At 44.6% G+C, this 13398-nt stretch overlaps 1 long non-coding RNA gene and 1 pseudogene across 1 annotated transcript in view; one reads left to right on the top strand and one right to left on the bottom strand.

Annotated features, from left to right (window-relative positions):
* The window catches only part of LOC148004532 (uncharacterized), a 107235-nt gene that overhangs the window by 77509 nt on the left and 16328 nt on the right, over positions 1–13398 (top strand). The gene's annotated exons all lie outside the window — the stretch shown is intronic.
* On the bottom strand, positions 387–7254 carry LOC148004534 (nucleolar RNA helicase 2-like; annotated as a pseudogene).

The following is a 13398-nucleotide window of genomic DNA, read 5'->3' as shown; positions in this document are numbered from 1 at the left end:
GTTAGAGGAGCAGCACCTGGGAAGTGCATTGAGGGTCCAATATCAGATCGATTATTTTGTCCTCCTCACATTATGTATGCATTCATTCATTCATTCATTCATTCATTCATTCATTCATTCATTCATCCATTCCTACTTCTTTCCAAAAGGAAGACAGAATGACGGTTACTCAGACAGGTCAGAAGCCTCTCTGCAAGGAAGGGGAGCTGGTAAATCATCTAAAAGGAATGAAGCACTGGGGACTTTGAGAGCAGGAGGGACCCTGGGGTGCCCATTGTGAAGAGTTTCTTCTTGGCTCTACTCACTGACCCAATACTTTACTATAAACTCCACTTCTGGCCTTTGATTGTGGATCTGGTACCTTTTGTTGTCACCTCTTGGTCATTGTCCTCTGAAGTTTCTACTTCCTCCTTGCTGTCCCTGCCCTGATCCAGGAAGTTCCTGCTTCCACCCTGCTGTCCCATGAAATCACCATGGCTGCCATCTGCTGCCCCTGCCCCCTTGATATCCTTCTGGGGGTCCTTTCAGCTCTGGCTCCTCAGTGGCCACGGTGAGCTGCCAGCATCTCCAACCATGCCACTTCACCTATGTTTCTGTGTCTGCTTCAGTGCAGACATCAAAAGAAACTTCCGGTTTTCCTTTGAGGAAGACCATCCCCTTCATTTTGGCATCGATATTCTTGCCTAGCTGCTCCTCGAGTTCCTTCCAAGCGTAGCTCAGTTGGACATCTCAACAAAGCACTGCAGTATCATGGTCTCAAAGGCTGCTGGGCAGTGGATCAGGGAGCACTGGTCGACCGATGTGGCCCCTGATCTGTGGAGATAGAGCAGCTGCCAGGTCTCTACAGCTCCTTTCTCCTCAGTCAGCATCTCAGCTGACCGCTTGAAATGGCCAACGGCAGTGGGGGCACAGAGTCCAATAGTCTGATGGCATCTTTGCTGGAGGCTTTCATTATTTGTTTCAGAAGGAAAACCTATTCGTTCAAATTTAGTGCTGGCTTTCCGCTCCACCTGGGGTAACTGGTACTCTTCTTTGGTAAAAGCAGTTCAAACCCCTATCCTTCCAGCTCTGCCTGTTCTTCTTGAAAGATCAAAGACTCCATTTCCATTGGTGTACATCTATGAACAACCAGGTCACCCTCAGGATGTCTAACCCACTTGCAGCCAGTAAACCCACAAAATTGCCATTTCAGCACCTTTCAGGGTGATTTCCTTTTGCTTCTGCAGAATGTCCCCATGTAAGTACTGGGCATTCCTGCTTTATGCATGTGTTTTTTGACAGCTCCTGCCACTATTCGTGGATTCACAGAAGTTGAACATGTCCCCTTGAGGACCACTGTAGCCTTGGAACACATCCCCACTCACCACTGTCCTCTCTGTCTCCTGTGCTCCACAGTTAAGGCTGCTTTCTGAGTCTTTTTCCAATCAGGTCCACCCGTTCATACGTAGGTTTTGTATATTTTTAGCAACATTAAATACCCAATGAGACCATGTTGCAGAGAAAAAGCAATGTTTGCGGGTTGCCTTCAGAATCGTTATTGTATGCTATACATAAAATTTCTTCCACCTGATCTTCAAAACCAGTATCTAACATCTGGTCATCTTCATCCAGGACAACATGTTAAAGTTTGGTGAGATCTAGCTTGCCATTCTGCAAGTGATCCTCAATATGAGCTAGGGTCCCAACCAGGATATCAATCCCACTCTGCACTTGTTCTCGTTTACCACCATAGGGAGTTTCACCATAAAAAAACACTGATAGCTTTTATCGATGTCACTGAAGTCTTTGGTCATTTGATTTGCTAATTCTCTTGTAATTGCAGCACTAGTATCTGATTGGCTTGGCCTCTATTCCTCTCTTGAAGTCCACCTTTAAGTTACCCAATCAAAGGGACGGCAAAGGAGAAGGTCTTCCTGCTTACTGTCCATGCCTGGGCAATGAAGTCTGTCTCACTGTATACATGACGGAATGTCTTGGTTTTTAGAAAAAACGGGAAGTAAACCCCTCAAGCTTTGAGCTTTGAGAAGCTTGACGGTCTCTTCGGGTATGGGAAAATTAGAGAGAATCCTTTCTTCTCCATGAGTATTTCCTTTTCTATCTCATTACTATTTTCTTCCCCAGGAGCATCCCTGGAGTTGGAGTTTGGTTCGGAATGGGAGAGGACATTCTTGAGCCTGGGCTCTTCTCTCCCTTGTCTCATTAACTTCTTTCCCTTTCTTCTCCTTGGGCTTGGGCATGTCTGCCTCTGCTTCAGAAACTTCCTGGTTTTTATCTCTGTTTTTTTCCCATTGGCTGTTTTCTTCTCAAGGGACTCCTTTTCTTCTGGGATGTTTTGCTTTTACAAGCATTGTGGTCTTGAGGCTCATCCTCCTTCTTGGCCTTGTTGGATTTAGCAGAACACACATCAACTTCAGAAGGCCCTTTCTCTTTCACTGCTTTTGCTCTGGAGGAACAAGTCTTTTCCATTCCTTTCATTGCTTCTTCTGTCTTCGATTTTGGCTTCTCCTTTCTACTTTTCCTCTTGCTTGCGTTGGCAGCATCTCCTTGCTCTCCTCAGCCCTGTCTTCTCCCTACTTGGATGCACTGGGGAGTTTCCTGGTATTTTTCAGTGTGAGCTACTCAGGTCTGCCAGTCCCCCAACTGTGTGCAAAGGAGAGAGAGCGACAGAGCAGCCTTCTACTTGTGATCCACTCTGCATCTCTCAATAATTTCTTCCCTTGGAAAGAGATGATGCTTACTTCCCCTGCAATTTCTGTTAGAATTTCTACTACTGTGAAAACACGCCATGACAAAGGTAATATATTACTGCCTTGTCATGTACAATATTTTCTTGTGGCTGGCTCAATGGTTGTGAGTTTCCATCCAAATCATTATGGTGGGAAGTTAGGCAGCTTCTAGACAGGCAGCGCAGTTGAGGTGCTGAGTGTTGTACATCATGCTCCAAAGGCAAACGGAAAACTCCTTCCAGGCAGATAGGAGGAGAATCTCAAAACACACGCATACAGTGACACACATATTCAAACAAGCACACACCTCCAATAGTGCCCCTCCATTTGCCATGCAAGTACAGACAAACACACGCAGTTTCCAAGCTCTGTGCTCTGTGTCCTCCCAGCTCCTTTTTTGGTCAGCATTTGTCTTGATCAAACAATGAACTTTCTGAACGTAAAGTACTTCTTTCTATGGGCTCCTTACCTTCCCAGAAATCAACCTTCTTTGTGGCTGTGACAGGCGCTTAGGTGCAAACATTTGGGCAAGTATCTGTGAGTGCTTTTGAGATGTTTTTCTCTAAGGAACATAAGGTCCGCACGGCATGATTTTTGGAACATTTCCTCGGGGTGCATTTCCAGCTGCATCAAACTGTGAAAGCAACAAGATTCTCAACCATCCACTGCCTGGGATTCCTGACCATGAACACAGGGAAATCAGTTGCTTTTTCTGCTGATACCCTGCTTTTCCCACCATGAGATACTGTATCATCATTACATCTGAGCCAGGACAAGCAAGGTGCATTCTCGGTTCTTTCCCAGGCCATATCACTTAAGTTCCAGCTGCTGGACCTTGGAGATAAGCACATCCAGATGGACACTAGGAGTTCAGCTTCAGCTTGTTTGGGAGCAACAGGACTTCTCAGTGAATATCTCTTTGGTGGCTCCAGGTGGAAAAGTCAGACCCCTTTATTTGTACCTCATGCAACATGGGTTCTGAAGAGGTAGAATACTTCCTCCCTAGGTATATGCACACTGGTACAAGACTGACATGCTGTCATGTTTGTCAAGGAAAAGGTGTGTGTGCCTCTGCCTGTTTAAGAGGACAATGCTTCTGGTAGCTTTTCATAGGGATCCTCTAACTTGTTGGCTTGGCATGATTTGAATTCTCCCAGGTCCTCAATCTACGAAGTGTAGATATAAGCCACTGGTCTGGGGATTGCCTATTGCTCCCTCCATGATGTTAATACCAAGGCTTTTTTCAAAAAGTCTAAGCCATAAGACCCTGTCTTTTAAAGCCTTTTGCTGGGTGACCTAGTCTTTTCCCACCAGATGTTCTAAATCCCAAGACAACAACTCAGGTAGAGCAGGTGCTGATGGGATATTCCAAGTATGAGATGGTTGTGAGCCTGGATCCAGAGATCTCCTGTGCCTGTCACCTCGAAACAGTTCCATGATTCACAGACACCTGGTGTGGTTCACCCCAATAGGGCTGCACTCACTCAGAAGGCCATCTTACAGGGGCTTTGTTCTAATCTATTTTTGAGCAGAGTCTGAGTGAAGAGTTTACCCTCTTTGAAGACTTGGGCCTGTAGGTATTCTATCCACATGTCTGCAAGGGCTCAGTGGATTGGGCTCTACCTGCTAAGGCATCCATAGGGTCAGTAACCATATGGACTGCTTGGGCTTTGTCTTCTTTTGCTAGATTATTTGGAAAACATCTCCATCTGTCTCTGTATATAGAGAAGTAGGAAGCCATGATTTGCTTTGTATTCTGGTCTTCACCCTGGCTTGGATCCTTAACCTAAAGCAACCATTCCAAGTGGTAACTCCATAGTGACATCCAGGGGGTCATGAAAGTTGGAGAAGGGATAGGACACAGATTAGTGGGTGAGAATGTATTCTCAGAACCCAAGAGGGCATCTCATACCCCAAGACTGATTGTTACCATAGTGCCCAGCTCTGGTTTAGCTTTCTGTCTCGATACAAGATGCTGTCTCAGTAGGAACTTTGTGCCTTTTCTGAGGTAAGACCCATCTTCCTTGTGGGAAGTCATTTTGCCTTCTTTTATGAATGCCTGACTGTCCGGTAGAGTCAAGTGAGACCGGGGTCTACTAGCAGATTTCCTGATTTGCTGATACATGGAAGGTTATGAGGGACACACTTGAAGCTCATGTTGAGGGGATCAATGTTTGTTAATGTTAGAGGAAGGAACAGGAAGGAATAGATGAGCCTCGAGATGCTAAGTAATATTGAATATATATAAGGCATTGTCTCTGTGGGCTTGGAACTTTGTTCCCCATGATTCTATAGACTATTGTCAAGTCCAGGAGAACCTGGAGACTCGTGTAGTATGGACTGAGCAGCCCTAACCATTTTGTTCTTTGTTTAATTTCTTTTATTTAGTAAGCATTCTATTCATTCACATGTCAAATGCTATCTCACATCCAGGTTACCCTTCCATAAGCCCCATCCCACATCTGCCCTCACAGCCCTCTGCTATGTCTATATGTAGGTGCTCGCCCACCCCCCTACCCCCTCCCACTTCTCCAGTTTACCCCTGTGCTGGGGGAATCAAACCTCTAGAAGACCAAGGGGCTACCCTCCCCTTGCTGTCAGTCAATTCTTTTCTCTGATAAATAGGTATTTGGAGCCGTGGATCTCTCCCTGTACACACCTTGTTCAGTGATTAAGACTCAGGGGCTTCTGGGTTGTTAGTTAGGCCAATGTTTTTCTTCCTATTGGGTTACAATAACCCTCTCCTTCTGTAGTCCCTGCGACAGCTGCTCCACCAGGGTCCCTGAGTTCAGTCTGATGGTTAGCTCCAAGCTTCCACATCTGCATTGCTTAGTTGATAACCAGGTCTCCCAAGAATCAGTCAAACCAGGATTCTGTTATCAAGCGCCTCATGACAAAGACAACAGTTTCAGGTTTGGTGTCTGCACACAGTGTGGATTCCCAGGTAGGAAAGTTCCTTGAGGACCCTTCCTTCAGTCTCTGCTCCATTTTTTGTCCTTGTTTTTCCTTTGGACAGGAACATTTCTGGGTAAAATACTTTTGAGATGGGCAGGCTCAGTCCTCCATTGGGGACTGTGCCTATATACTGGAGGTGGTCTCTTCAGGATCTATGTCCCTCTTCTCTGCACATTTAGGCTAAAGCCATTCTCAGTGGGTCCTAGGAGCCTCTCATTTCCTGGTCTGTGGGACCCTCTGGTGGCCATCTCCAGTTTGTAATCCCTGTTACATATTTTTATCTATTTCCTAAACCTCTCTTCCTCTTTACCATCTCCTCCACTATCTTATATTGCCCCCTTATTTCCTCCTCCTCCTGTCTCCCTCCCTGGTCCCCTTATTCCTCCACCTCCTGCAATAATCCTGTAACCTCCTCAATGCAGAACTGAAACATCCACACCCTGTTCTTCCTTCCTCCTTAGCTCCATATGGTCTGTGGGTTTTATCATGGCTATTGTGAGCTTTTTGGATAATATCCTCTATTCAGTGAGTACAAAGTGTGTGGGTTTTTTTTTTGTGACTGGGTTACCTCACTCAGCATGATATTTTCTAGCTCCATCCATTTGCCTGAGATTTTATGAAGTCATTGTATTTAATAACTGACTAGTATTCTACTGTGTAAATGGACCACATTTTCTGCATCCATTCTGCTACTGAGGGACTTTTGGTTTGTTTCCAGCTTGGCTGTTACAAATAAGGGATTTATCAATATAGTGGAACATGTGTCCTTGCTATATGTAGGGGACTTTTGTGTATATGCCCAGTAGAGGTAACCTTTGTCTCTGAGAGTTTTATTCTGTCTTTCCAGTAATCCCCTCTCCCAACATAGAAGGCTGCTGGACATTTTGCCAGACAGACACACATACTCTGTTCTCCTCTCTAGGGACAGTTAGCTCTCATTGTCTTTTCAGTCTCATCACAGGCACCGATGGTCACATTTCAAGCTTTATTTCCTGTCCCAGTCCAGGAGGATTTGGATCTTTCTTGCATGAACTCTGTTCTCTCCTCAATTAACCATATCCTGTTTCTTCAGCCAGCTGAGAAGATGCCAGAGCCACTACATGTTCCCTAGCCTCAGCAGACAGGCCTTGCCATACTTTCAGAGTCCTCTGCCTATCACAAAGTCACTTGCTGCTGTTGTTGTTGTTGTTGTTGTTGTCATTGTCATTGTCGTTGTTGTTGTTGTTGTCGTTGTTGTTGTTGTCGTTGTTGTTGTTGAGAAATATCCCTAGCTCACCTGTTGTTGTCCTCCCTCAGTCACCTTCTCTTCACTGTGACCGAAATGGCAGGAGGAAAGTAAACACTCTGCTGAGCCATCTGTGTCTGTCCACCAAGTTTACCCTTCTATTCCTAATGGGCCCTGTTCACAGGGGCTGAGGTCTGCAGTTGCCATTCTTTACTGTTGTGTCTCTCCATTCTCAGTTCTAACAAGGCTACGTAAAGTACACTGGGGTGGAGTAGGTAAGGCAGTAACCTGAGACGTGGAGCTGAGATACTGTGGCCTCAGCTCATGCTCCATAAAGGATGCAGCCATTTGGCCCCATGGAGAACAGGAGCACTAGATGTTGCCTTGTCCAGCAACCCCTAAAGCCTATTTCTGCTGGAGTAAGGGAGGCCCCAGCTTGCCTAGGGTGGATGTGGTTCAAAATGAACATCATTTATATTATGGTTCCATAAAGAGTCAGTTCATGTATTCAAATGTTTGGAAATGAGTGGTCAGAATTGTCAGTGAACTTTACTCAATACATTTTGAGTCCCTTAAACTCAGGCAAGGAAAATCAGACCTGTATATTCCCTGAGGTCTTCAGGGGTCCCAGTGTCTGTCTAATGGAAAACATTCTACAGGAACATGGAAGGATTTCTAAAGCAGGTTATGTGTATTAGGAGGGTTAATTTAGGAATATCTGAATACAGAGGGCACTTAGCTCCTAAAAGTGGGAGTAAGTCTTTTACTATGTGGCAGTTCTCCATGGGTATTTTCCCATCTCCTTGGTCGATGCCTCCATTGGTGAGACAAACTTAGCAACAATCCAAGAGTCACCACTGGACCTCTGGATGAGCCCAGCTGTTTGAGAAGAGCTTCAGAACATACAATATTGACACCAACTGCCATCCTATCTGTACATTGGCATTTCTCTCCAAATGCCTTTTTATTGTACAATGAGAATCTCTCTCCAACTGCCTACCTCCCTGTACATATGGAATCTGATGTCAACTGCCATCTTTTTTGAACATAAACTGTCTATCTGCAATTACGTTCCTACGCAAATAGAGGGCATCTCTCGAAACCTGCCTTCCTCCGAGGACATAGAGTAACTCTGAGCAATTGCATCCCTTGACTGCCTCTAAAATTCTTAAGTGGAAGAAAAATAGTCTTGGGGCCCAGAACCAATATCTCAAAATTGACATCTCTCTAAACCATTCAGATGAACTGTAAAGACAGTAGAAGATAGGAAAATTCAGTCTGATTAAATCAGGGTAGAATTATCCCCAGTTTCTTACAAAGTTAGGTAGGGGTATGTCAGGTAGTGACTTGGAGATATTTGTGTAGAGATAGGAGTATCTGATAGAATCTTTACATTATGTCCAGTTCTGAGGGACCCTGTCTGACAAATGAATAAAGTTCAATGATGAGAACATATATAATTGAAAAATTAATAGAGCAGGAAGAAGGCGTGGGAAGCAAGGGTTAAATAGTGTAGTCATCCAAGAAACCTAACCTTACGGCCAGCACCACAGGAAAAAACAACTCAGGAGTCAGTACATGATACTTTTTCCAATTGGCCAGGGTGCATTTGAGATCATGAATCCTGCCTGCCACATAAAAACACAGGCCTTAGTGATTATAAAACTATAGAGGTCATCAAATATCTCATTGGAAGGATCCAGTCACAAATAAAAACTATGAAAACACTATTCCATTCTAATATCAAGAGCCTCTATCAGGTTCTAGGAACGTCAATTCAGATCCATCTACTTTCTGAGAATGCTCTAGAAGAAAACGTCCTTGACCAAAGAGTGGAAGGGGGGCATGTTGCAGAAGGAAGATCATAGAAAATACTTGGACACTTATGGGCATCAATAAAGTACTGCCACAAAAATTCAACCTGTCCATCCACACATAAAATTCCAGAATATCCACAAAGATGCAGTGGATAATGTAAAGTTCATAGACCTCACCAGCCCATCAATGCAGACACTGCCTCTCACTGAAATGGCAGCATTGGACCAAGGATTTTATGCTCCAGAGCTCACACTAGGAGAGCCACAGGATGGCATGGAGGCAGATGCGTAGAGTATGGGCCAACTACTCCATTATATCACCACAGGGTCCAATTTCTTCAGTGGAAGGACCACGAAAGAAATCAGAAATAGATTGTCACAGGGCCCTATGACATTGCAACTCACTTCTGGCAACCGGAAACCTAATCCACCAAATCCTTACAGTTCGCCCAGAGATGAGGCCCTCCATTGAGAACATTGAGACATTTTTGTGTAATGAGAGGAAATGTGAAGTACTTAGCTCGACTGTCACCTATCCAGATTCTCAAACTGTAGACATGCTCTGAGGTATGGAATTTTATAGTTGCAGGAAATTAAATACTTGAACAAGTAAAACTACAGCAAAACGATGGGGGACATATTTAAATTTAAAAGAACAGGAACAGAGGGCACTTGAGCATGGGTCTAAGACTTTTGTCATTACTGGGCTTACATGCCCTATGCCACCCAAATCATGAGCACATCCCTTTATTCTCTTCCTCCACCAAAGAGAAAGGGGAGTAACCCCAACTTTGGCCTCATCCATATCCAGCCCTAGGAGAGCATGGGCCTCCTGCCCTGACACAATAAGGCCAGTAGTGGCAAGAAGTGCTTCCATGCCTGCCACTACATTACAGTGTCCCAAGAAGAGGAGCACAGAGACTGCCTGTGCCCTCCATTCTGGAGATTTGTCTACCCACTGAGTCCGCATCAGCATACCAGAAGAGCAAATGCCCCTGCGATATAAGGAATTCTTAGACAAGGAGCTCTAAGTAAACCCTCAGAGGATTGAGTGCTTCAAGGGACTAGACAAGAGTATCAGGGTTTTCCTGTCAAGAATCTGTTGTGTTAAGGAGTCTGTGAAGATGAAAGCCTACTATATAACTTTCAAAAATATGGATCTTATGAAAGAAGCAGGACCCAGAACCCCATGAGTTTCTAGGCAAGTACGAGATGGTGCATCACTTCTTGACCTTCTTCACTATACCATGCTACAGTCATTAGCCTCTTCTAGGGCCTACTAACATCAAAGGGGGTCCATGTAGATACTGAGTGTGCTCCAGCAGGGGACTTCTTGAACTAATAATGGAGGAGGCCGCAAGCAGGAAGACGGGGCAAAAATATTTGTGCAATAGTGACAGCCATAAAATATTGAAACACCCTTGACTTTGTCTATGCAAACATAAAACACCAGAATATCCTCAGCGAGTCAGAGGTTGATGAGAAATAGACAGAGATGACCTGAACCTCAATGCAGACTTTGCATCTTCCTGAAAAGGCAGCATGGGTCCAAGGGAATTATGCTGTAGACTTCACACTAGATGAGCCATTTGATGGCAAAAAAGGCAGATGCGGACAGTTTGGGCATGCTCTTATATTACCTCACCACATGTTCACAGGCACTGAGAGTAAACACCATGGAAGAGACAAATATTGTCACAGGGACCTATAACATTGCAACTCACTTCTCTTGGCAAATTGAAATCTAAATCCCCAGACACTCATATTTTCCCCAAAGTTGAGTTCCACCATAGAAAACATTGAAGGACTTTCCTGGGCAATGAAATGTGAAGTTAATATGTAGACTGTGACTTCTCCAGATTCTAACATTATGGACAGGCTTTGAATCATGGAGTTTCATGTCAAGGAACTGGAATCCCCAAAAAAGTAAATGGAAAAGATGGGGCCCTAACTACTCTAGAAGAACAGACACAAGATGTGAGCATGGTTCTAAGACTTCATCCAAGCCTGTGGATCCAGGTGCTCCACCACCCCGACTCCTGCACACCCCTTCATGTCTTGTCTTCCACCCAACGGAAGGGCCTGTGAGCCCAACTGTGTCCTCCTCCTTTACCAGCCTTCAGGAGAGCATGGACCTGCTGCCCTGACTCTGTCAGGACACAGGAGGGCAAGAAGAGCTCCCATGCTTTCCATTGCTCTACACTGTCCCAAGAGGAGGAGCAGATACTGCCTGTGCCCTGTATTCTGTAGATGGGTCCGCCCCTGTGAACACATGAGCACATCAGAACAGGAAATTCCACTGTCGCCTAAGGAAGACTTGGACAAGGAAACCTTCATCACCCTCTCAGAAAATTGGGTGTCTCATCAGAATGGGCATAAGAGAGAGCTTCCCTGTTGTTTCCTGTTTCCTTTTCTGTTATTTCAAAAGTCTCTGAAGATAAACCACAACCCCCCACCCACCCATATCTTCCAAGAACCTAGGTCCTCTAAAGCAGGGAGGACGCAGTAGGAAATGAAATGGTATGCTTGTATGGGAGTGTTCATCACAACATTGACATTGTACACTACATCATCCTATTACCATTAACCTCTTCTAGGTCCTAGTAACATCAAATCCTTTCCAGCTAGATACTCAGTATGTTCCAGCGGGAAACTTCTTTGACCTCAGAATGGAGGAGGGGCTGCTGCAAGAGGAGGAGTCAAAGAATTCTATTTGGGCAGATAGTGCCAGACATAAAGTATTGCCACTATCTTGACATTGTTTATTGAGACATTAAACATCAATACATTTTGCAAATTGCAGACTGATATATGAAGGTAATAGTACTTGTTTACCAGGATCAAAATCAAATATTCTTATTAATATTCCTCTATCTTCTCACATTAAAGCATTATATGTGCACCAAGGTGGCATTGCCTGAGAAGACGTAAACAAATACCTGTGTAACCCAGATGTGGTATCAGCAAAAGACCACAGAATTAGTCTACCTGAGTCTATCTTATTCAACATTGACTTCACAGGTGCTCCATGCTCAGGAAAGCGTGTGGGGTCACTTAGAAGAAGGGGTTACTCGGGCAGTTGTTCTCTATGTGCTTCAGCCAGCACTGGCTTCAGCTTGGATAAGCTGCATTTCTGAAGCCTCTGATAGCAGGATCACCGCTCATGCTTTTCATTGTTGAGATTTATAAGTACTCCAAGTGTCCAGGACAGTGGATCGCTCTTCCCTTCAATAACATGCCTTTAGCATTCCCAAATGTTGGTATAGACTCAACAGCAAAGGGCACTAAAATATCCACTGGCTTTGACTTTTGAATGAGTAAATTTCAGTGCATTGGATCCACTAAAGCAATAGCTACTAAGGTCTGCATGTTCCTTACATTCGCTGCAAAAATACACCAGGACCCAGGCAGCAAACGTATAAAGTGAATGTGTGCTTTAAACTCATTTACAAGTTGAGTATCTACTGGGATCATCAAAACCATTGTGAACAGAACAGCTGAGAGCTCACTTGGACCACAAGTGGGATGCAGAGAGGGAATCAATTGGAATGGCCTGGGCTTTTGATACCTGTAAACCCAGCCCCAGGGACACAGCTCTTCCCCAGACTATACTGCCTAATTCTTCCTAAACTGTTGTCCCAACTAGGAATTGTATTGAAGCACATGACCCTAGGGGGACCAACCTAATTCAATCTCCTACATAGGTGCTGATCATTTTCACTAGGAAGAAAAAGGCTCTGAAGGTAACAGTCAAGACAGGCACTGTGCTGAGGTAGTGAGAGGGACACTCTCCACCTCTCCAGGTCCTGTTTTCATGGATCATTCATGAGGGAATTATAAGTGGAAAAAAAAAAAAGGAAAACACTCTGTGGATATGTTTGTGCTTTGGACTGGGGTTTGGTCCCTATAGTCCCGGGAGACGTGTTTTTTTTTTCCCATGAAACCAAATGATTCCTATGTATCTATTTTAGCTCAATTTCAAGTCCATATGTTGGGATTTTTCCTGTATATCTCAGCAGAGGTCAAGGAAAATTCTCAACCTCAATTGATGGCCATCCTCTTCAGAAAGAAGAACCTAGGCATTCAGTACATGCTGCTTTCCTGTATAGCTGTGAAGGCTTGACTCTGTAAATTATCCTACCATGGCCTTGCAGGGACCTGAAAAGCATAAATATATTGCGAGGAAGGCACAGAGAAGCATCTTACTACATTGTTTTGATATTGTTGTTCTCCAGTATCTCTGAATTCAACCTTCAAGGGTTGTGCCATGAGAACATCTGTTTTCTTAAAAAAAGTAAATGAATATTAATCCTGGCAGAAGAACCTTGCTAACTGTGTGAGGAAAGGGAACAGAAACTATCTGAAGAGACTGCAGTAGCATTCAATCCTATCCCCAACCCCCAAACAAAGCCCAAACCAGCTGCTTATGTAGACAGCAGTATCAAGTGTTTGACTTTGTCCTTCCCAAAGGCTAGAGCCGTAACTTGTGAACCTGAACCCTTCTGGGCCCCAGACATTGTCCTGAGGGAGTCATGCAATGGTAATGTTGAGTGCAGTCTGGGCAGGAAGCTCTCTGGGATAAGAGAACAGGGCACATCCTCTGTATAGGGAACAGGGTGAGCTGCAGGACAACATCCTAACAAAGTTCCATGTCCCTTACCTTGCCAGATAAACC

This window comes from Rattus norvegicus, chromosome 7, assembly GCF_021556685.1.
Source record: "Rattus norvegicus strain SHRSP/BbbUtx chromosome 7, alternate assembly SHRSP_T2T, whole genome shotgun sequence".
Lineage (NCBI taxonomy): Eukaryota > Metazoa > Chordata > Mammalia > Rodentia > Muridae > Rattus > Rattus norvegicus.
Note: the sequence above shows the minus strand (reverse complement) of the source record. Positions and strands in the feature narration are given on the sequence as shown.